Genomic DNA, 15,521 nt, shown 5'->3' with positions numbered 1-15,521 from the left:
TTCCTCTTCGGATAATTTTTTTCCCCCGAAAATAAACTGAGTCCGGAGACTCGCGGTGCCATGCCGCGTAGCGGAACAGCGCGTTGAATCCTACGCCAGAACGGCCCCGACAGCGCGAATATCTCGGGCCGTCGAGGTCTGCTGCTTTGTCATAAAAGGGAGTTTCGAAGGGCATGTCATGGGTGCGATCATACCAGCACTAATGCACCGGATCCCATCAAAACTCCGCAGTTAAGCGTGCTTGGGCGAGAGTAGTACTAGGATGGGTGACCCCCTGGGAAGTCCTCGTGTTGCACCCTTTTTATTTTTTTCTCCACTTTTTTATTTTTTGATAATATTTATTTTTAATTTTTCGGCTTTTGGCTTTTCCTCTTCGGATAATTTTTTTTCCCTGAAAATAAACTGAGTCCGGAGACTGGCGGTGCCATGCCGCATAGCGGGACCAGCGCGTTGAATCCTACGCCAGAACGGCCCCGGCGGCGCGAATGTCTCGGGCCGTCGAGGTCTGCTGCTTTGTCATAAAAGAGAGTTTCGATGGGCATGTCATGGGTGCGATCATACCAGCACTAATGCACCGGATCCCATCAGAACTCCGCAGTTAAGCGTGCTTGGGCGAGAGTAGTACTAGGATGGGTGACCCCCTGGGAAGTCCTCGTGTTGCACCCCTTTTATTTTTTGCCCGCTTTTTTATTTTTTGATAATATTTATTTTTAATTTTTCGGCTTTTGGCTTTTCCTCTTCGGATAATTTTTTTCCCCCGAAAATAAACTGAGTCCGGAGACTCGCGGTGCCATGCCGCATAGCGGAACAGCGCGTTGAATCCTACGCCAGAACGGCCCCGGCAGCGCGAATGCCTCGGGCCGTCGAGATCTGCTGCTTTGTCATAAAAGGGAGTTTCGAAGGGCATGTCATGGGTGCGATCATACCAGCACTAATGCACCGGATCCGATCAGAACTCCGCAGTTAAGCGTGCCTGGGCGAGAGTAGTACTAGGATGGGTGACCCCCTGGGAAGTCCTCGTGTTGCACCCTTTTTATTTTTTGCCCGCTTTTTTATTTTTTGATAATATTTATTTTTAATTTTTCGGGTTTTGGCTTTTCCTCTTCGGATAATTTTTTTTTCTCGAAAAAAAACTGAGTCCGGAGACTGGCGGTGCCCTGCTGCATAGCGGAACAGCGCGTTGAATCCTACGCCAGAACGGCCCCGGCAGCGCGAATGTCTCGGGCCGTCGCGGTCTGCTGCTTTGTCATAAAAGGGAGTTTCGAAGGGCATGTCATGGGTGCGATCATACCAGCACTAATGCACCGGATCCCATCATAACTCCGCAGTTAAGTGTGCTTGGGCGAGAGAAGTAATAGGATGGGTGACCCCCTAGGAAGTCCTCGTGTTGCACCCTTTTTATTTTTTGCCCGCTTTTTTATTTTTTGATAATATTTATTTTTAATTTTTTGGCTTTTGGCTTTTCCTCTTCGGATAATTTTTTTTCCCCAACAATAAACTGAGTCCGGAGACTAGCGGTGCCATGCCGCATAGCGGGACCAGCGCGTTGAATCCTACGCCAGAACGGCCCCGGCAGCGTAAATGTCTCGGGCCGTCGAGGTCTGCTGCTTTGTCATAAAAGGGAGTTTCGAAGGGCATATCATGGGTGCGATCATACCAGCACTAATGCACCGGATCCCATCAGAACTCCGCAGTTAAGCGTGCTTGGGCGAGAGTAGTACTAGGATGGGTGACCCCCTGGGAAGTCCTCGTGTTGCACCCCTTTTATTTTTTGCCCGCTTTTTTATTTTTTGATAACATTTATTTTTAATTTTTTGGCTTTTGGCTTTTCCTCTTCGGATAATTTTTTTCCCCCGAAAATAAACTGAGTCCGGAGACTCGCGGTGCCATGCCGCATAGCGGAACAGCGCGTTGAATCCTACGCCAGAACGGCCCCGGCAGCGCGAATGTCTCGGGCCGTCGAGGTCTGCTGCTTTGTCATAAAAGGGTGTTTCGATGGGCATGTCATGGGTGCGATCATACCAGCCCTAATGCACCGGATCCCATCAGAACTCCGCAGTTAAGCGTGCTTGGGCGAGAGTAGTACTAGGATGGGTGACCCCCTGGGAAGTCCTCGTCTTGCACCCCTTTTTATTTTTTGCCCACTTTTTTATTTTTTGATAATATTTATTTTTAATTTTTCGGCTTTTGGCTTTTCCTCTTCGGATAATTTTTTTCCCCGACAATAAACTGAGTCCGGAGACTGGCGGTGCCATGCCGCATAGCGGGACCAGCGCGTTGAATCCTACGCCAGAACGGCCCCGGCAGCGTGAATGTCTCGGGCCGTCGAGGTCTGCTGCTTTGTCATAAAAGGGAGTTTCGAAGGGCATACCATGGGTGCGATCATACCAGCACTAATGCACCGGATCCCATCAGAACTCCGCAGTTATGCGTGCTTGGGCGAGAGTAGTACTAGGATGGGTGACCCCCTGGGAAGTCCTCGTGTTGCACCCCTTTTATTTTTTGCCCGCTTTTTTATTTTTTGATAAAATTTATTTTTAATTTTTTGGCTTTTGGCTTTTCCTCTTCGGATAATTTTTTTCCCCAGAAAATAAACTGAGTCCAGAGACTCGCGGTGCCATGCCGCATAGCGGAATAGCGCGTTGAATCCTACGCCAGAACGGCCCCGGCAGCGCGAATGTCTCGGGCCGTCGAGGTCTGCTGCTTTGTCATAAAAGGGTGTTTCGATGGGCATGTCATGGGTGCGATCATACCTGCCCTAATGCACCGGATCCCATCAGAACTCCGCAGTTAAGCGTGCTTGGGCGAGAGTAGTACTAGGATGGGTGACCCCCTGGGAAGTCCTCGTGTTGCACCCCTTTTTATTTTTTGCCCACTTTTTTATTTTTTGATAATATTTATTTTTAATTTTTCGGCTTTTGGCTTTTCCTCTTCGGATAATTTTTTTCTCCCGAAAATAAACTGAGTCCGGAGACTCGCGGTGCCATGCCGCATAGCGGAACAGCGCGTTGAATCCTACGCCAGAACGGCCCCGGCAGCGCGAATATCTCGGGCCGTCGAGGTCTGCTGCTTTGTCATAAAAGGGATTTTCGAAGGGCATGTCATGGGTGCGATCATACCAGCGCTAATGCACCGGATCCCATCAAAACTCCGCAGTTAAGCGTGCTTGGGCGAGAGTAGTACTAGGATGGGTGACCCCCTGGGAAGTCCTCGTGTTGCGCCCTTTTTATTTTTTTCTCCACTTTTTTATTTTTTGATAATATTTATTTTTAATTTTTCGGCTTTTGGCTTTTCCTCTTCGGATAATTTTTTTCCCCCGAAAATAAACTGAGTCCGGAGACTCGCGGTGCCATGCCGCATAGCGGAACAGCGCGTTGAATCCTACGCCAGAACGGCCCCGGCAGCGCGAATATCTCGGGCCGTCGAGGTCTGCTGCTTTGTCATAAAAGGGAGTTTCGAAGGGCATGTCATGGGTGCGATCATACCAGCACTAATGCACCGGATCCCATCAAAACTACGCAGTTAAGCGTGCTTGGGCGAGAGTAGTACTAGGATGGGTGACCCCCTGGGAAGTCCTCGTGTTGCACCCTTTTTATTTTTTTCTCCACTTTTTTATTTTTTGATAATATTTATTTTTAATTTTTCGGCTTTTGGCTTTTCCTCTTCGGATAATTTTTTTTCCCTGAAAATAAACTGAGTCCGGAGACTGGCGGTGCCATGCCGCATAGCGGGACCAGCGCGTTGAATCCTACGCCAGAACGGCCCCGGCGGCGCGAATGTCTCGGGCCGTCGAGGTCTGCTGCTTTGTCATAAAAGAGAGTTTCGATGGGCATGTCATGGGTGCGATCATACCAGCACTAATGCACCGGATCCCATCAGAACTCCGCAGTTAAGCGTGCTTGGGCGAGAGTAGTACTAGGATGGGTGACCCCCTGGGAAGTCCTCGTGTTGCACCCCTTTTATTTTTTGCCCGCTTTTTTATTTTTTGATAATATTTATTTTTAATTTTTCGGCTTTTGGCTTTTCCTCTTCGGATAATTTTTTTCCCCCGAAAATAAACTAAGTCCGGAGACTCGCGGTGCCATGCCGCATAGCGGAACAGCGCGTTGAATCCTACGCCAGAACGGCCCCGGCAGCGCGAATGCCTCGGGCCGTCGAGATCTGCTGCTTTGTCATAAAAGGGAGTTTCGAAGGGCATGTCATGGGTGCGATCATACCAGCACTAATGCACCGGATCCGATCAGAACTCCGCAGTTAAGCGTGCCTGGGCGAGAGTAGTACTAGGATGGGTGACCCCCTGGGAAGTCCTCGTGTTTTACCCTTTTTATTTTTTGCCCGCTTTTTTATTTTTTGATAATATTTATTTTTAATTTTTCGGGTTTTGGCTTTTCCTCTTCGGATAATTTTTTTTTCTCGAAAAAAAACTGAGTCCGGAGACTGGCGGTGCCCTGCTGCATAGCGGAACAGCGCGTTGAATCCTACGCCAGAACGGCCCCGGCAGCGCGAATGTCTCGGGCCGTCGCGGTCTGCTGCTTTGTCATAAAAGGGAGTTTCGAAGGGCATGTCATGGGTGCGATCATACCAGCACTAATGCACCGGATCCCATCATAACTCCGCAGTTAAGTGTGCTTGGGCGAGAGAAGTAATAGGATGGGTGACCCCCTAGGAAGTCCTCGTGTTGCACCCTTTTTATTTTTTGCCCGCTTTTTTATTTTTTGATAATATTTATTTTTAATTTTTTGGCTTTTGGCTTTTCCTCTTCGGATAATTTTTTTTCCCCAACAATAAACTGAGTCCGGAGACTAGCGGTGCCATGCCGCATAGCGGGACCAGCGCGTTGAATCCTACGCCAGAACGGCCCCGGCAGCGTAAATGTCTCGGGCCGTCGAGGTCTGCTGCTTTGTCATAAAAGGGAGTTTCGAAGGGCATATCATGGGTGCGATCATACCAGCACTAATGCACCGGATCCCATCAGAACTCCGCAGTTAAGCGTGCTTGGGCGAGAGTAGTACTAGGATGGGTGACCCCCTGGGAAGTCCTCGTCTTGCACCCCTTTTTATTTTTTGCCCACTTTTTTATTTTTTGATAATATTTATTTTTAATTTTTCGGCTTTTGGCTTTTCCTCTTCGGATAATTTTTTTTCCCCGAAAATAAACCGAGTCCGGAGACTCGCGGTGCCATGCCGCATAGCGGAACAGCGCGTTGAATCCTACGCCAGAACGGCCCCGGCAGCGCGAATATCTCGGGCCGTCGAGGTCTGCTGCTTTGTCATAAAAGGGAGTTTCGAAGGGCATGTCATGGGTGCGATCATACCAGCACTAATGCACCGGATCCCATCAAAACTCCGCAGTTAAGCGTGCTTGGGCGAGAGTAGTACTAGGATGGGTGACCCCCTGGGAAGTCCTCGTGTTGCACCCTTTTTATTTTTTTCTCCACTTTTTTATTTTTTGATAATATTTATTTTTAATTTTTCGGCTTTTGGCTTTTCCTCTTCGGATAATTTTTTTTCCCCGAAAATAAACTGAGTCCGGAGACTCGCGGTGCCATGCCGCATAGCGGAACAGCGCGTTGAATCCTACGCCAGAACGGCCCCGGCAGCGCGAATGCCTCGGGCCGTCGAGATCTGCTGCTTTGTCATAAAAGGGAGTTTCGAAGGGCATGTCATGGGTGCGATCATACCAGCACTAATGCACCGGATCCGATCAGAACTCCGCAGTTAAGCGTGCCTGGGCGAGAGTAGTACTAGGATGGGTGACCCCCTAGGAAGTCCTCGTGTTGCACCCTTTTTATTTTTTGCCCGCTTTTTTATTTTTTGATAATATTTATTCTTAATTTTTCGGCTTTTGGCTTTTCCTCTTCGGATAATTTTTTTTTCTCGAAAAAAAACTGAGTCCGGAGACTGGCGGTGCCATGCTGCATAGCGGAACAGCGCGTTGAATCCTACGCCAGAACGGCCCCGGCAGCGCGAATGTCTCGGGCCGTCGCGGTCTGCTGCTTTGTCATAAAAGGGAGTTTCGAAGGGCATGTCATGGGTGCGATCATACCAGCACTAATGCACCGGATCCCATCATAACTCCGCAGTTAAGCGTGCTTGGGCGAGAGAAGTAATAGGATGGGTGACCCCCTCGGAAGTCCTCGTGTTGCACCCTTTTTATTTTTTGCCCGCTTTTTTATTTTTTGATAATATTTATTTTTAATTTTTTGGCTTTTGGCTTTTCCTCTTCGGATAATTTTTTTTCCCGACAATAAACTGAGTCCGGAGACTAGCGGTGCCATGCCGCATAGCGGGACCAGCGCGTTGAATCCTACGCCAGAACGGCCCCGGCAGCGTGAATGTCTCGGGCCGTCGAGGTCTGCTGCTTTGTCATAAAAGGGAGTTTCGAAGGGCATATCATGGGTGCGATCATACCAGCACTAATGCACCGGATCCCATCAGAACTCCGCAGTTAAGCGTGCTTGGGCGAGAGTAGTAGTAGGATGGGTGACCCCCTGGGAAGTCCTCGTGTTGCACCCCTTTTATTTTTTGCCCGCTTTTTTATTTTTTGATAACATTTATTTTTAATTTTTTGGCTTTTGGCTTTTCCTCTTCGGATAATTTTTTTCCCCCGAAAATAAACTGAGTCCGGAGACTCGCGGTGCCATGCCGCATAGCGGAACAGCGCGTTGAATCCTACGCCAGAACGGCCCCGGCAGCGCGAATGTCTCGGGCCGTCGAGGTCTGCTGCTTTGTCATAAAAGGGTGTTTCGATGGGCATGTCATGGGTGCGATCATACCAGCCCTAATGCACCGGATCCCATCAGAACTCCGCAGTTAAGCGTGCTTGGGCGAGAGTAGTACTAGGATGGGTGACCCCCTGGGAAGTCCTCGTCTTGCACCCCTTTTTATTTTTTGCCCACTTTTTTATTTTTTGATAATATTTATTTTTAATTTTTCGGCTTTTGGCTTTTCCTCTTCGGATAATTTTTTTCCCCCGAAAATAAACTGAGTCCGGAGACTCGCGGTGCCATGCCGCATAGCGGAACAGCGCGTTGAATCCTACGCCAGAACGGCCCCGGCAGCGCGAATATCTCGGGCCGTCGAGGTCTGCTGCTTTGTCATAAAAGGGAGTTTCGAAGGGCATGTCATGGGTGCGATCATACCAGCACTAATGCACCGGATCCCATCAAAACTCCGCAGTTAAGCGTGCTTGGGCGAGAGTAGTACTAGGATGGGTGACCCCCTGGGAAGTCCTCGTGTTGCACCCTTTTTATTTTTTTCTCCACTTTTTTATTTTTTGATAATATTTATTTTTAATTTTTCGGCTTTTGGCTTTTCCTCTTCGGATAATTTTTTTCCCCCGAAAATAAACTGAGTCCGGAGACTGGCGGTGCCATGCCGCATAGCGGGACCAGCGCGTTGAATCCTACGCCAGAACGGCCCCGGCGGCGCGAATGTCTCGGGCCGTCGAGGTCTGCTGCTTTGTCATAAAAGGGAGTTTCGATGGGCATGTCATGGGTGCGATCATACCAGCACTAATGCACCGGATCCCATCAGAACTCCGCAGTTAAGCGTGCTTGGGCGAGAGTAGTACTAGGATGGGTGACCTCCTGGGAAGTCCTCGTGTTGCACCCCTTTTATTTTTTGCCCGCTTTTTTATTTTTTGATAATATTTATTTTTAATTTTTCGGCTTTTGGCTTTTCCTCTTCGGATAATTTTTTTCCCCCGAAAATAAACTGAGTCCGGAGACTCGCGGTGCCATGCCGCATAGCGGAACAGCGCGTTGAATCCTACGCCAGAACGGCCCCGGCAGCGCGAATGCCTCGGGCCGTCGAGATCTGCTGCTTTGTCATAAAAGGGAGTTTCGAAGGGCATGTCATGGGTGCGATCATACCAGCACTAATGCACCGGATCCAATCAAAACTCCGCAGTTAAGCGTGCTTGGGCGAGAGTAGTACTAGGATGGGTGACCCCCTGGGAAGTCCTCGTGTTGCACCCTTTTTATTTTTTGCCCGCTTTTTTATTTTTTGATAATATTTATTTTTAATTTTTCGGCTTTTGGCTTTTCCTCTTCGGATAATTTTTTTTTCTCGAAAATAAACTGAGTCCGGAGACTGGCGGTGCCATGCTGCATAGCGGAACAGCGCATTGAATCCTACGCCAGAACGGCCCCGGCAGCGCGAATGTCTCGGGCCGTCGCGGTCTGCTGCTTTGTCATAAAAGGGAGTTTCGAAGGGCATGTCATGGGTGCGATCATACCAGCACTAATGCACCGGATCCCATCATAACTCCGCAGTTAAGCGTGCTTGGGCGAGAGTAGTACTAGGATGGGTGACCCCCTGGGAAGTCCTCGTGTTGCACCCCTTTTATTTTTTGCCCGCTTTTTTATTTTTTGATAATATTTATTTTTAATTTTTCGGCTTTTGGCTTTTCCTCTTCGGATAATTTTTTTCCCCCGAAAATAAACTGAGTCCGGAGACTCGCGGTGCCATGCCGCATAGCGGAACAGCGCGTTGAATCCTACGCCAGAACGGCCCCGGCAGCGCGAATGCCTCGGGCCGTCGAGATCTGCTGCTTTGTCATAAAAGGGAGTTTCGAAGGGCATGTCATGGGTGCGATCATACCAGCACTAATGCACCGGATCCGATCAGAACTCCGCAGTTAAGCGTGCCTGGGCGAGAGTAGTACTAGGATGGGTGACCCCCTGGGAAGTCCTCGTGTTGCACCCTTTTTATTTTTTGCCCGCTTTTTTATTTTTTGATAATATTTATTTTTAATTTTTCGGCTTTTGGCTTTTCCTCTTCGGATAATTTTTTTTTCTCGAAAAAAAACTGAGTCCGGAGACTGGCGGTGCCATGCTGCATAGCGGAACAGCGCGTTGAATCCTACGCCAGAACGGCCCCGGCAGCGCGAATGTCTCGGGCCGTCGCGGTCTGCTGCTTTGTCATAAAAGGGAGTTTCGAAGGGCATGTCATGGGTGCGATCATACTAGCACTAATGCACCGGATCCCATCATAACTCCGCAGTTAAGCGTGCTTGGGCGAGAGAAGTAATAGGATGGGTGACCCCCTAGGAAGTCCTCGTGTTGCACCCTTTTTATTTTTTGCCCGCTTTTTTATTTTTTGATAATATTTATTTTTAATTTTTTGGCTTTTGGCTTTTCCTCTTCGGATAATTTTTTTTCCCCGACAATAAACTGAGTCCGGAGACTAGCGGTGCCATGCCGCATAGCGGGACCAGCGCGTTGAATCCTACGCCAGAACGGCCCCGGCAGCGTGAATGTCTCGGGCCGTCGAGGTCTGCTGCTTTGTCATAAAAGGGAGTTTCGAAGGGCATATCATGGGTGCGATCATACCAGCACTAATGCACCGGATCCCATCAGAACTCCGCAGTTAAGCGTGCTTGGGCGAGAGTAGTAGTAGGATGGGTGACCCCCTGGGAAGTCCTCGTGTTGCACCCCTTTTATTTTTTGCCCGCTTTTTTATTTTTTGATAACATTTATTTTTAATTTTTTGGCTTTTGGCTTTTCCTCTTCGGATAATTTTTTTCCCCCGAAAATAAACTGAGTCCGGAGACTCGCGGTGCCATGCCGCATAGCGGAACAGCGCGTTGAATCCTACGCCAGAACGGCCCCGGCAGCGCGAATATCTCGGGCCGTCGAGGTCTGCTGCTTTGTCATAAAAGGGAGTTTCGAAGGGCATGTCATGGGTGCGATCATACCAGCACTAATGCACCGGATCCCATCAAAACTCCGCAGTTAAGCGTGCTTGGGCGAGAGTAGTACTAGGATGGGTGACCCCCTGGGAAGTCCTCGTGTTGCACCCTTTTTATTTTTTTCTCCACTTTTTTATTTTTTGATAATATTTATTTTTAATTTTTCGGCTTTTGGCTTTTCCTCTTCGGATAATTTTTTTCCCCCGAAAATAAACTGAGTCCGGAGACTGGCGGTGCCATGCCGCATAGCGGGACCAGCGCGTTGAATCCTACGCCAGAACGGCCCCGGCGGCGCGAATGTCTCGGGCCGTCGAGGTCTGCTGCTTTGTCATAAAAGGGAGTTTCGATGGGCATGTCATGGGTGCGATCATACCAGCACTAATGCACCGGATCCCATCAGAACTCCGCAGTTAAGCGTGCTTGGGCGAGAGTAGTACTAGGATGGGTGACCTCCTGGGAAGTCCTCGTGTTGCACCCCTTTTATTTTTTGCCCGCTTTTTTATTTTTTGATAATATTTATTTTTAATTTTTCGGCTTTTGGCTTTTCCTCTTCGGATAATTTTTTTCCCCCGAAAATAAACTGAGTCCGGAGACTCGCGGTGCCATGCCGCATAGCGGAACAGCGCGTTGAATCCTACGCCAGAACGGCCCCGGCAGCGCGAATATCTCGGGCCGTCGAGGTCTGCTGCTTTGTCATAAAAGGGAGTTTCGAAGGGCATGTCATGGGTGCGATCATACCAGCACTAATGCACCGGATCCCATCAAAACTCCGCAGTTAAGCGTGCTTGGGCGAGAGTAGTACTAGGATGGGTGACCCCCTGGGAAGTCCTCGTGTTGCACCCTTTTTATTTTTTTCTCCACTTTTTTATTTTTTGATAATATTTATTTTTAATTTTTCGGCTTTTGGCTTTTCCTCTTCGGATAATTTTTTTCCCCCGAAAATAAACTGAGTCCGGAGACTGGCGGTGCCATGCCGCATAGCGGGACCAGCGCGTTGAATCCTACGCCAGAACGGCCCCGGCGGCGCGAATGTCTCGGGCCGTCGAGGTCTGCTGCTTTGTCATAAAAGGGAGTTTCGATGGGCATGTCATGGGTGCGATCATACCAGCACTAATGCACCGGATCCCATCAGAACTCCGCAGTTAAGCGTGCTTGGGCGAGAGTAGTACTAGGATGGGTGACCTCCTGGGAAGTCCTCGTGTTGCACCCCTTTTATTTTTTGCCCGCTTTTTTATTTTTTGATAATATTTATTTTTAATTTTTCGGCTTTTGGCTTTTCCTCTTCGGATAATTTTTTTCCCCCGAAAATAAACTGAGTCCGGAGACTCGCGGTGCCATGCCGCATAGCGGAACAGCGCGTTGAATCCTACGCCAGAACGGCCCCGGCAGCGCGAATGCCTCGGGCCGTCGAGATCTGCTGCTTTGTCATAAAAGGGAGTTTCGAAGGGCATGTCATGGGTGCGATCATACCAGCACTAATGCACCGGATCCAATCAAAACTCCGCAGTTAAGCGTGCTTGGGCGAGAGTAGTACTAGGATGGGTGACCCCCTGGGAAGTCCTCGTGTTGCACCCTTTTTATTTTTTTCTCCACTTTTTTATTTTTTGATAATATTTATTTTTAATTTTTCGGCTTTTGGCTTTTCCTCTTCGGATAATTTTTTTCCCCCGAAAATAAACTGAGTCCGGAGACTGGCGGTGCCATGCCGCATAGCGGGACCAGCGCGTTGAATCCTACGCCAGAACGGCCCCGGCGGCGCGAATGTCTCGGGCCGTCGAGGTCTGCTGCTTTGTCATAAAAGGGAGTTTCGATGGGCATGTCATGGGTGCGATCATACCAGCACTAATGCACCGGATCCCATCAGAACTCCGCAGTTAAGCGTGCTTGGGCGAGAGTAGTACTAGGATGGGTGACCTCCTGGGAAGTCCTCGTGTTGCACCCCTTTTATTTTTTGCCCGCTTTTTTATTTTTTGATAATATTTATTTTTAATTTTTCGGCTTTTGGCTTTTCCTCTTCGGATAATTTTTTTCCCCCGAAAATAAACTGAGTCCGGAGACTCGCGGTGCCATGCCGCATAGCGGAACAGCGCGTTGAATCCTACGCCAGAACGGCCCCGGCAGCGCGAATGCCTCGGGCCGTCGAGATCTGCTGCTTTGTCATAAAAGGGAGTTTCGAAGGGCATGTCATGGGTGCGATCATACCAGCACTAATGCACCGGATCCAATCAAAACTCCGCAGTTAAGCGTGCTTGGGCGAGAGTAGTACTAGGATGGGTGACCCCCTGGGAAGTCCTCGTGTTGCACCCTTTTTATTTTTTGCCCGCTTTTTTATTTTTTGATAATATTTATTTTTAATTTTTCGGCTTTTGGCTTTTCCTCTTCGGATAATTTTTTTTTCTCGAAAATAAACTGAGTCCGGAGACTGGCGGTGCCATGCTGCATAGCGGAACAGCGCATTGAATCCTACGCCAGAACGGCCCCGGCAGCGCGAATGTCTCGGGCCGTCGCGGTCTGCTGCTTTGTCATAAAAGGGAGTTTCGAAGGGCATGTCATGGGTGCGATCATACCAGCACTAATGCACCGGATCCCATCATAACTCCGCAGTTAAGCGTGCTTGGGCGAGAGTAGTACTAGGATGGGTGACCCCCTGGGAAGTCCTCGTGTTGCACCCCTTTTATTTTTTGCCCGCTTTTTTATTTTTTGATAATATTTATTTTTAATTTTTCGGCTTTTGGCTTTTCCTCTTCGGATAATTTTTTTCCCCCGAAAATAAACTGAGTCCGGAGACTCGCGGTGCCATGCCGCATAGCGGAACAGCGCGTTGAATCCTACGCCAGAACGGCCCCGGCAGCGCGAATGCCTCGGGCCGTCGAGATCTGCTGCTTTGTCATAAAAGGGAGTTTCGAAGGGCATGTCATGGGTGCGATCATACCAGCACTAATGCACCGGATCCGATCAGAACTCCGCAGTTAAGCGTGCCTGGGCGAGAGTAGTACTAGGATGGGTGACCCCCTGGGAAGTCCTCGTGTTGCACCCTTTTTATTTTTTGCCCGCTTTTTTATTTTTTGATAATATTTATTTTTAATTTTTCGGCTTTTGGCTTTTCCTCTTCGGATAATTTTTTTTTCTCGAAAAAAAACTGAGTCCGGAGACTGGCGGTGCCATGCTGCATAGCGGAACAGCGCGTTGAATCCTACGCCAGAACGGCCCCGGCAGCGCGAATGTCTCGGGCCGTCGCGGTCTGCTGCTTTGTCATAAAAGGGAGTTTCGAAGGGCATGTCATGGGTGCGATCATACTAGCACTAATGCACCGGATCCCATCATAACTCCGCAGTTAAGCGTGCTTGGGCGAGAGAAGTAATAGGATGGGTGACCCCCTAGGAAGTCCTCGTGTTGCACCCTTTTTATTTTTTGCCCGCTTTTTTATTTTTTGATAATATTTATTTTTAATTTTTTGGCTTTTGGCTTTTCCTCTTCGGATAATTTTTTTTCCCCGACAATAAACTGAGTCCGGAGACTAGCGGTGCCATGCCGCATAGCGGGACCAGCGCGTTGAATCCTACGCCAGAACGGCCCCGGCAGCGTGAATGTCTCGGGCCGTCGAGGTCTGCTGCTTTGTCATAAAAGGGAGTTTCGAAGGGCATATCATGGGTGCGATCATACCAGCACTAATGCACCGGATCCCATCAGAACTCCGCAGTTAAGCGTGCTTGGGCGAGAGTAGTAGTAGGATGGGTGACCCCCTGGGAAGTCCTCGTGTTGCACCCCTTTTATTTTTTGCCCGCTTTTTTATTTTTTGATAACATTTATTTTTAATTTTTTGGCTTTTGGCTTTTCCTCTTCGGATAATTTTTTTCCCCCGAAAATAAACTGAGTCCGGAGACTCGCGGTGCCATGCCGCATAGCGGAACAGCGCGTTGAATCCTACGCCAGAACGGCCCCGGCAGCGCGAATATCTCGGGCCGTCGAGGTCTGCTGCTTTGTCATAAAAGGGAGTTTCGAAGGGCATGTCATGGGTGCGATCATACCAGCACTAATGCACCGGATCCCATCAAAACTCCGCAGTTAAGCGTGCTTGGGCGAGAGTAGTACTAGGATGGGTGACCCCCTGGGAAGTCCTCGTGTTGCACCCTTTTTATTTTTTTCTCCACTTTTTTATTTTTTGATAATATTTATTTTTAATTTTTCGGCTTTTGGCTTTTCCTCTTCGGATAATTTTTTTCCCCCGAAAATAAACTGAGTCCGGAGACTGGCGGTGCCATGCCGCATAGCGGGACCAGCGCGTTGAATCCTACGCCAGAACGGCCCCGGCGGCGCGAATGTCTCGGGCCGTCGAGGTCTGCTGCTTTGTCATAAAAGGGAGTTTCGATGGGCATGTCATGGGTGCGATCATACCAGCACTAATGCACCGGATCCCATCAGAACTCCGCAGTTAAGCGTGCTTGGGCGAGAGTAGTACTAGGATGGGTGACCTCCTGGGAAGTCCTCGTGTTGCACCCCTTTTATTTTTTGCCCGCTTTTTTATTTTTTGATAATATTTATTTTTAATTTTTCGGCTTTTGGCTTTTCCTCTTCGGATAATTTTTTTCCCCCGAAAATAAACTGAGTCCGGAGACTCGCGGTGCCATGCCGCATAGCGGAACAGCGCGTTGAATCCTACGCCAGAACGGCCCCGGCAGCGCGAATGCCTCGGGCCGTCGAGATCTGCTGCTTTGTCATAAAAGGGAGTTTCGAAGGGCATGTCATGGGTGCGATCATACCAGCACTAATGCACCGGATCCGATCAGAACTCCGCAGTTAAGCGTGCTTGGGCGAGAGTAGTACTAGGATGGGTGACCCCCTGGGAAGTCCTCGTGTTGCACCCTTTTTATTTTTTGCCCGCTTTTTTATTTTTTGATAATATTTATTTTTAATTTTTCGGCTTTTGGCTTTTCCTCTTCGGATAATTTTTTTTTCTCGAAAATAAACTGAGTCCGGAGACTGGCGGTGCCATGCTGCATAGCGGAACAGCGCGTTGAATCCTACGCCAGAACGGCCCCGGCAGCGCGAATGTCTCGGGCCGTCGCGGTCTGCTGCTTTGTCATAAAAGGGAGTTTCGAAGGGCATGTCATGGGTGCGATCATACCAGCACTAATGCACCGGATCCCATCATAACTCCGCAGTTAAGCGTGCTTGGGCGAGAGTAGTACTAGGATGGGTGACCCCCTGGGAAGTCCTCGTGTTGCACCCCTTTTATTTTTTGCCCGCTTTTTTATTTTTTGATAATATTTATTTTTAATTTTTCGGCTTTTGGCTTTTCCTCTTCGGATAATTTTTTTCCCCCGAAAATAAACTGAGTCCGGAGACTCGCGGTGCCATGCCGCATAGCGGAACAGCGCGTTGAATCCTACGCCAGAACGGCCCCGGCAGCGCGAATGCCTCGGGCCGTCGAGATCTGCTGCTTTGTCATAAAAGGGAGTTTCGAAGGGCATGTCATGGGTGCGATCATACCAGCACTAATGCACCGGATCCGATCAGAACTCCGCAGTTAAGCGTGCTTGGGCGAGAGTAGTACTAGGATGGGTGACCCCCTGGGAAGTCCTCGTGTTGCACCCCTTTTATTTTTTGCCCGCTTTTTTATTTTTTGATAATATTTATTTTTAATTTTTCGGCTTTTGGCTTTTCCTCTTCGGATAATTTTTTTCCCCCGAAAATAAACTGAGTCCGGAGACTCGCGGTGCCAAGCCGCATAGCGGAACAGCGCGTTGAATCCTACGCCAGAACGGCCCCGGCAGCGCGAATATCTCGGGCCGTCGAGGTCTGCTGCTTTGTCATAAAAGGGAGTTTCG

At 49.1% G+C, this 15,521-nt stretch overlaps 36 non-coding genes and 6 pseudogenes across 36 annotated transcripts; all 42 read left to right on the top strand.

The window, feature by feature from the left end:
* The first annotated feature begins 180 nt into the window (after positions 1-180).
* On the top strand, positions 181-299 carry LOC149759095 (5S ribosomal RNA). Its single transcript, XR_016404859.1, has one exon. It is a non-coding gene; the product is annotated as a 5S ribosomal RNA (ribosomal RNA).
* A 248-nt stretch (positions 300-547) lies between these two features.
* LOC149759094 (5S ribosomal RNA) lies at positions 548-666 on the top strand. Its single transcript, XR_016409117.1, has one exon. It is a non-coding gene; the product is annotated as a 5S ribosomal RNA (ribosomal RNA).
* Positions 667-912: 246 nt separating this feature from the next.
* Positions 913-1,031, top strand: LOC149759093 (5S ribosomal RNA). Its single transcript, XR_016404571.1, has one exon. It is a non-coding gene; the product is annotated as a 5S ribosomal RNA (ribosomal RNA).
* A 246-nt stretch (positions 1,032-1,277) lies between these two features.
* On the top strand, positions 1,278-1,396 carry LOC149759092 (5S ribosomal RNA; annotated as a pseudogene).
* Positions 1,397-1,643: 247 nt separating this feature from the next.
* Positions 1,644-1,762, top strand: LOC149759091 (5S ribosomal RNA). The gene has a single exon (XR_016409116.1). It is a non-coding gene; the product is annotated as a 5S ribosomal RNA (ribosomal RNA).
* A 246-nt stretch (positions 1,763-2,008) lies between these two features.
* LOC149759090 (5S ribosomal RNA) lies at positions 2,009-2,127 on the top strand. The gene has a single exon (XR_016405577.1). It is a non-coding gene; the product is annotated as a 5S ribosomal RNA (ribosomal RNA).
* Positions 2,128-2,374: 247 nt separating this feature from the next.
* LOC149759089 (5S ribosomal RNA) lies at positions 2,375-2,493 on the top strand. The gene has a single exon (XR_016404002.1). It is a non-coding gene; the product is annotated as a 5S ribosomal RNA (ribosomal RNA).
* Positions 2,494-2,739: 246 nt separating this feature from the next.
* On the top strand, positions 2,740-2,858 carry LOC149759088 (5S ribosomal RNA). Its single transcript, XR_016403965.1, has one exon. It is a non-coding gene; the product is annotated as a 5S ribosomal RNA (ribosomal RNA).
* Positions 2,859-3,105: 247 nt separating this feature from the next.
* LOC149759087 (5S ribosomal RNA) lies at positions 3,106-3,224 on the top strand. Its single transcript, XR_016407713.1, has one exon. It is a non-coding gene; the product is annotated as a 5S ribosomal RNA (ribosomal RNA).
* Positions 3,225-3,471: 247 nt separating this feature from the next.
* On the top strand, positions 3,472-3,590 carry LOC149759086 (5S ribosomal RNA). The gene has a single exon (XR_016408713.1). It is a non-coding gene; the product is annotated as a 5S ribosomal RNA (ribosomal RNA).
* Positions 3,591-3,838: 248 nt separating this feature from the next.
* Positions 3,839-3,957, top strand: LOC149759085 (5S ribosomal RNA). The gene has a single exon (XR_016409115.1). It is a non-coding gene; the product is annotated as a 5S ribosomal RNA (ribosomal RNA).
* Positions 3,958-4,203: 246 nt separating this feature from the next.
* On the top strand, positions 4,204-4,322 carry LOC149759084 (5S ribosomal RNA; annotated as a pseudogene).
* A 246-nt stretch (positions 4,323-4,568) lies between these two features.
* Positions 4,569-4,687, top strand: LOC149759083 (5S ribosomal RNA; annotated as a pseudogene).
* A 247-nt stretch (positions 4,688-4,934) lies between these two features.
* LOC149759082 (5S ribosomal RNA) lies at positions 4,935-5,053 on the top strand. The gene has a single exon (XR_016402052.1). It is a non-coding gene; the product is annotated as a 5S ribosomal RNA (ribosomal RNA).
* Positions 5,054-5,300: 247 nt separating this feature from the next.
* LOC149759081 (5S ribosomal RNA) lies at positions 5,301-5,419 on the top strand. Its single transcript, XR_016404858.1, has one exon. It is a non-coding gene; the product is annotated as a 5S ribosomal RNA (ribosomal RNA).
* Positions 5,420-5,666: 247 nt separating this feature from the next.
* On the top strand, positions 5,667-5,785 carry LOC149759080 (5S ribosomal RNA). Its single transcript, XR_016406990.1, has one exon. It is a non-coding gene; the product is annotated as a 5S ribosomal RNA (ribosomal RNA).
* A 246-nt stretch (positions 5,786-6,031) lies between these two features.
* Positions 6,032-6,150, top strand: LOC149759079 (5S ribosomal RNA; annotated as a pseudogene).
* Positions 6,151-6,396: 246 nt separating this feature from the next.
* LOC149759078 (5S ribosomal RNA) lies at positions 6,397-6,515 on the top strand. Its single transcript, XR_016401206.1, has one exon. It is a non-coding gene; the product is annotated as a 5S ribosomal RNA (ribosomal RNA).
* A 246-nt stretch (positions 6,516-6,761) lies between these two features.
* LOC149759077 (5S ribosomal RNA) lies at positions 6,762-6,880 on the top strand. Its single transcript, XR_016405576.1, has one exon. It is a non-coding gene; the product is annotated as a 5S ribosomal RNA (ribosomal RNA).
* Positions 6,881-7,127: 247 nt separating this feature from the next.
* On the top strand, positions 7,128-7,246 carry LOC149759076 (5S ribosomal RNA). Its single transcript, XR_016404857.1, has one exon. It is a non-coding gene; the product is annotated as a 5S ribosomal RNA (ribosomal RNA).
* A 248-nt stretch (positions 7,247-7,494) lies between these two features.
* On the top strand, positions 7,495-7,613 carry LOC149759075 (5S ribosomal RNA). The gene has a single exon (XR_016410378.1). It is a non-coding gene; the product is annotated as a 5S ribosomal RNA (ribosomal RNA).
* A 246-nt stretch (positions 7,614-7,859) lies between these two features.
* On the top strand, positions 7,860-7,978 carry LOC149759074 (5S ribosomal RNA). The gene has a single exon (XR_016408023.1). It is a non-coding gene; the product is annotated as a 5S ribosomal RNA (ribosomal RNA).
* A 246-nt stretch (positions 7,979-8,224) lies between these two features.
* LOC149759073 (5S ribosomal RNA) lies at positions 8,225-8,343 on the top strand. The gene has a single exon (XR_016405889.1). It is a non-coding gene; the product is annotated as a 5S ribosomal RNA (ribosomal RNA).
* Positions 8,344-8,589: 246 nt separating this feature from the next.
* LOC149759072 (5S ribosomal RNA) lies at positions 8,590-8,708 on the top strand. The gene has a single exon (XR_016404570.1). It is a non-coding gene; the product is annotated as a 5S ribosomal RNA (ribosomal RNA).
* Positions 8,709-8,954: 246 nt separating this feature from the next.
* LOC149759071 (5S ribosomal RNA) lies at positions 8,955-9,073 on the top strand (annotated as a pseudogene).
* Positions 9,074-9,320: 247 nt separating this feature from the next.
* Positions 9,321-9,439, top strand: LOC149759070 (5S ribosomal RNA). The gene has a single exon (XR_016401205.1). It is a non-coding gene; the product is annotated as a 5S ribosomal RNA (ribosomal RNA).
* Positions 9,440-9,685: 246 nt separating this feature from the next.
* Positions 9,686-9,804, top strand: LOC149759069 (5S ribosomal RNA). The gene has a single exon (XR_016404856.1). It is a non-coding gene; the product is annotated as a 5S ribosomal RNA (ribosomal RNA).
* Positions 9,805-10,052: 248 nt separating this feature from the next.
* Positions 10,053-10,171, top strand: LOC149759068 (5S ribosomal RNA). Its single transcript, XR_016410367.1, has one exon. It is a non-coding gene; the product is annotated as a 5S ribosomal RNA (ribosomal RNA).
* A 246-nt stretch (positions 10,172-10,417) lies between these two features.
* LOC149759067 (5S ribosomal RNA) lies at positions 10,418-10,536 on the top strand. The gene has a single exon (XR_016404855.1). It is a non-coding gene; the product is annotated as a 5S ribosomal RNA (ribosomal RNA).
* Positions 10,537-10,784: 248 nt separating this feature from the next.
* Positions 10,785-10,903, top strand: LOC149759066 (5S ribosomal RNA). The gene has a single exon (XR_016410355.1). It is a non-coding gene; the product is annotated as a 5S ribosomal RNA (ribosomal RNA).
* Positions 10,904-11,149: 246 nt separating this feature from the next.
* Positions 11,150-11,268, top strand: LOC149759065 (5S ribosomal RNA). Its single transcript, XR_016408022.1, has one exon. It is a non-coding gene; the product is annotated as a 5S ribosomal RNA (ribosomal RNA).
* A 248-nt stretch (positions 11,269-11,516) lies between these two features.
* Positions 11,517-11,635, top strand: LOC149759064 (5S ribosomal RNA). The gene has a single exon (XR_016410344.1). It is a non-coding gene; the product is annotated as a 5S ribosomal RNA (ribosomal RNA).
* A 246-nt stretch (positions 11,636-11,881) lies between these two features.
* LOC149759063 (5S ribosomal RNA) lies at positions 11,882-12,000 on the top strand. The gene has a single exon (XR_016408020.1). It is a non-coding gene; the product is annotated as a 5S ribosomal RNA (ribosomal RNA).
* Positions 12,001-12,246: 246 nt separating this feature from the next.
* LOC149759062 (5S ribosomal RNA) lies at positions 12,247-12,365 on the top strand. The gene has a single exon (XR_016405888.1). It is a non-coding gene; the product is annotated as a 5S ribosomal RNA (ribosomal RNA).
* A 246-nt stretch (positions 12,366-12,611) lies between these two features.
* On the top strand, positions 12,612-12,730 carry LOC149759061 (5S ribosomal RNA). Its single transcript, XR_016404569.1, has one exon. It is a non-coding gene; the product is annotated as a 5S ribosomal RNA (ribosomal RNA).
* Positions 12,731-12,976: 246 nt separating this feature from the next.
* LOC149759060 (5S ribosomal RNA) lies at positions 12,977-13,095 on the top strand (annotated as a pseudogene).
* A 247-nt stretch (positions 13,096-13,342) lies between these two features.
* On the top strand, positions 13,343-13,461 carry LOC149759059 (5S ribosomal RNA). Its single transcript, XR_016401204.1, has one exon. It is a non-coding gene; the product is annotated as a 5S ribosomal RNA (ribosomal RNA).
* A 246-nt stretch (positions 13,462-13,707) lies between these two features.
* Positions 13,708-13,826, top strand: LOC149759058 (5S ribosomal RNA). The gene has a single exon (XR_016404853.1). It is a non-coding gene; the product is annotated as a 5S ribosomal RNA (ribosomal RNA).
* Positions 13,827-14,074: 248 nt separating this feature from the next.
* LOC149759057 (5S ribosomal RNA) lies at positions 14,075-14,193 on the top strand. The gene has a single exon (XR_016410333.1). It is a non-coding gene; the product is annotated as a 5S ribosomal RNA (ribosomal RNA).
* Positions 14,194-14,439: 246 nt separating this feature from the next.
* LOC149759056 (5S ribosomal RNA) lies at positions 14,440-14,558 on the top strand. Its single transcript, XR_016404248.1, has one exon. It is a non-coding gene; the product is annotated as a 5S ribosomal RNA (ribosomal RNA).
* Positions 14,559-14,804: 246 nt separating this feature from the next.
* LOC149759055 (5S ribosomal RNA) lies at positions 14,805-14,923 on the top strand. The gene has a single exon (XR_016405887.1). It is a non-coding gene; the product is annotated as a 5S ribosomal RNA (ribosomal RNA).
* A 246-nt stretch (positions 14,924-15,169) lies between these two features.
* On the top strand, positions 15,170-15,288 carry LOC149759054 (5S ribosomal RNA). Its single transcript, XR_016404035.1, has one exon. It is a non-coding gene; the product is annotated as a 5S ribosomal RNA (ribosomal RNA).
* The last annotated feature ends 233 nt before the right edge of the window (positions 15,289-15,521 follow it).

This window comes from Phoenix dactylifera, chromosome 4 (genome assembly GCF_051530095.1).
Source record: "Phoenix dactylifera cultivar Ajwa chromosome 4, Ajwa_hap1_PhDact_Kaust_v1.1, whole genome shotgun sequence".
In the NCBI taxonomy this organism is placed as follows: domain Eukaryota; kingdom Viridiplantae; phylum Streptophyta; class Magnoliopsida; order Arecales; family Arecaceae; genus Phoenix; species Phoenix dactylifera.
This window is presented reverse-complemented; position numbering and strand designations above follow the sequence as displayed.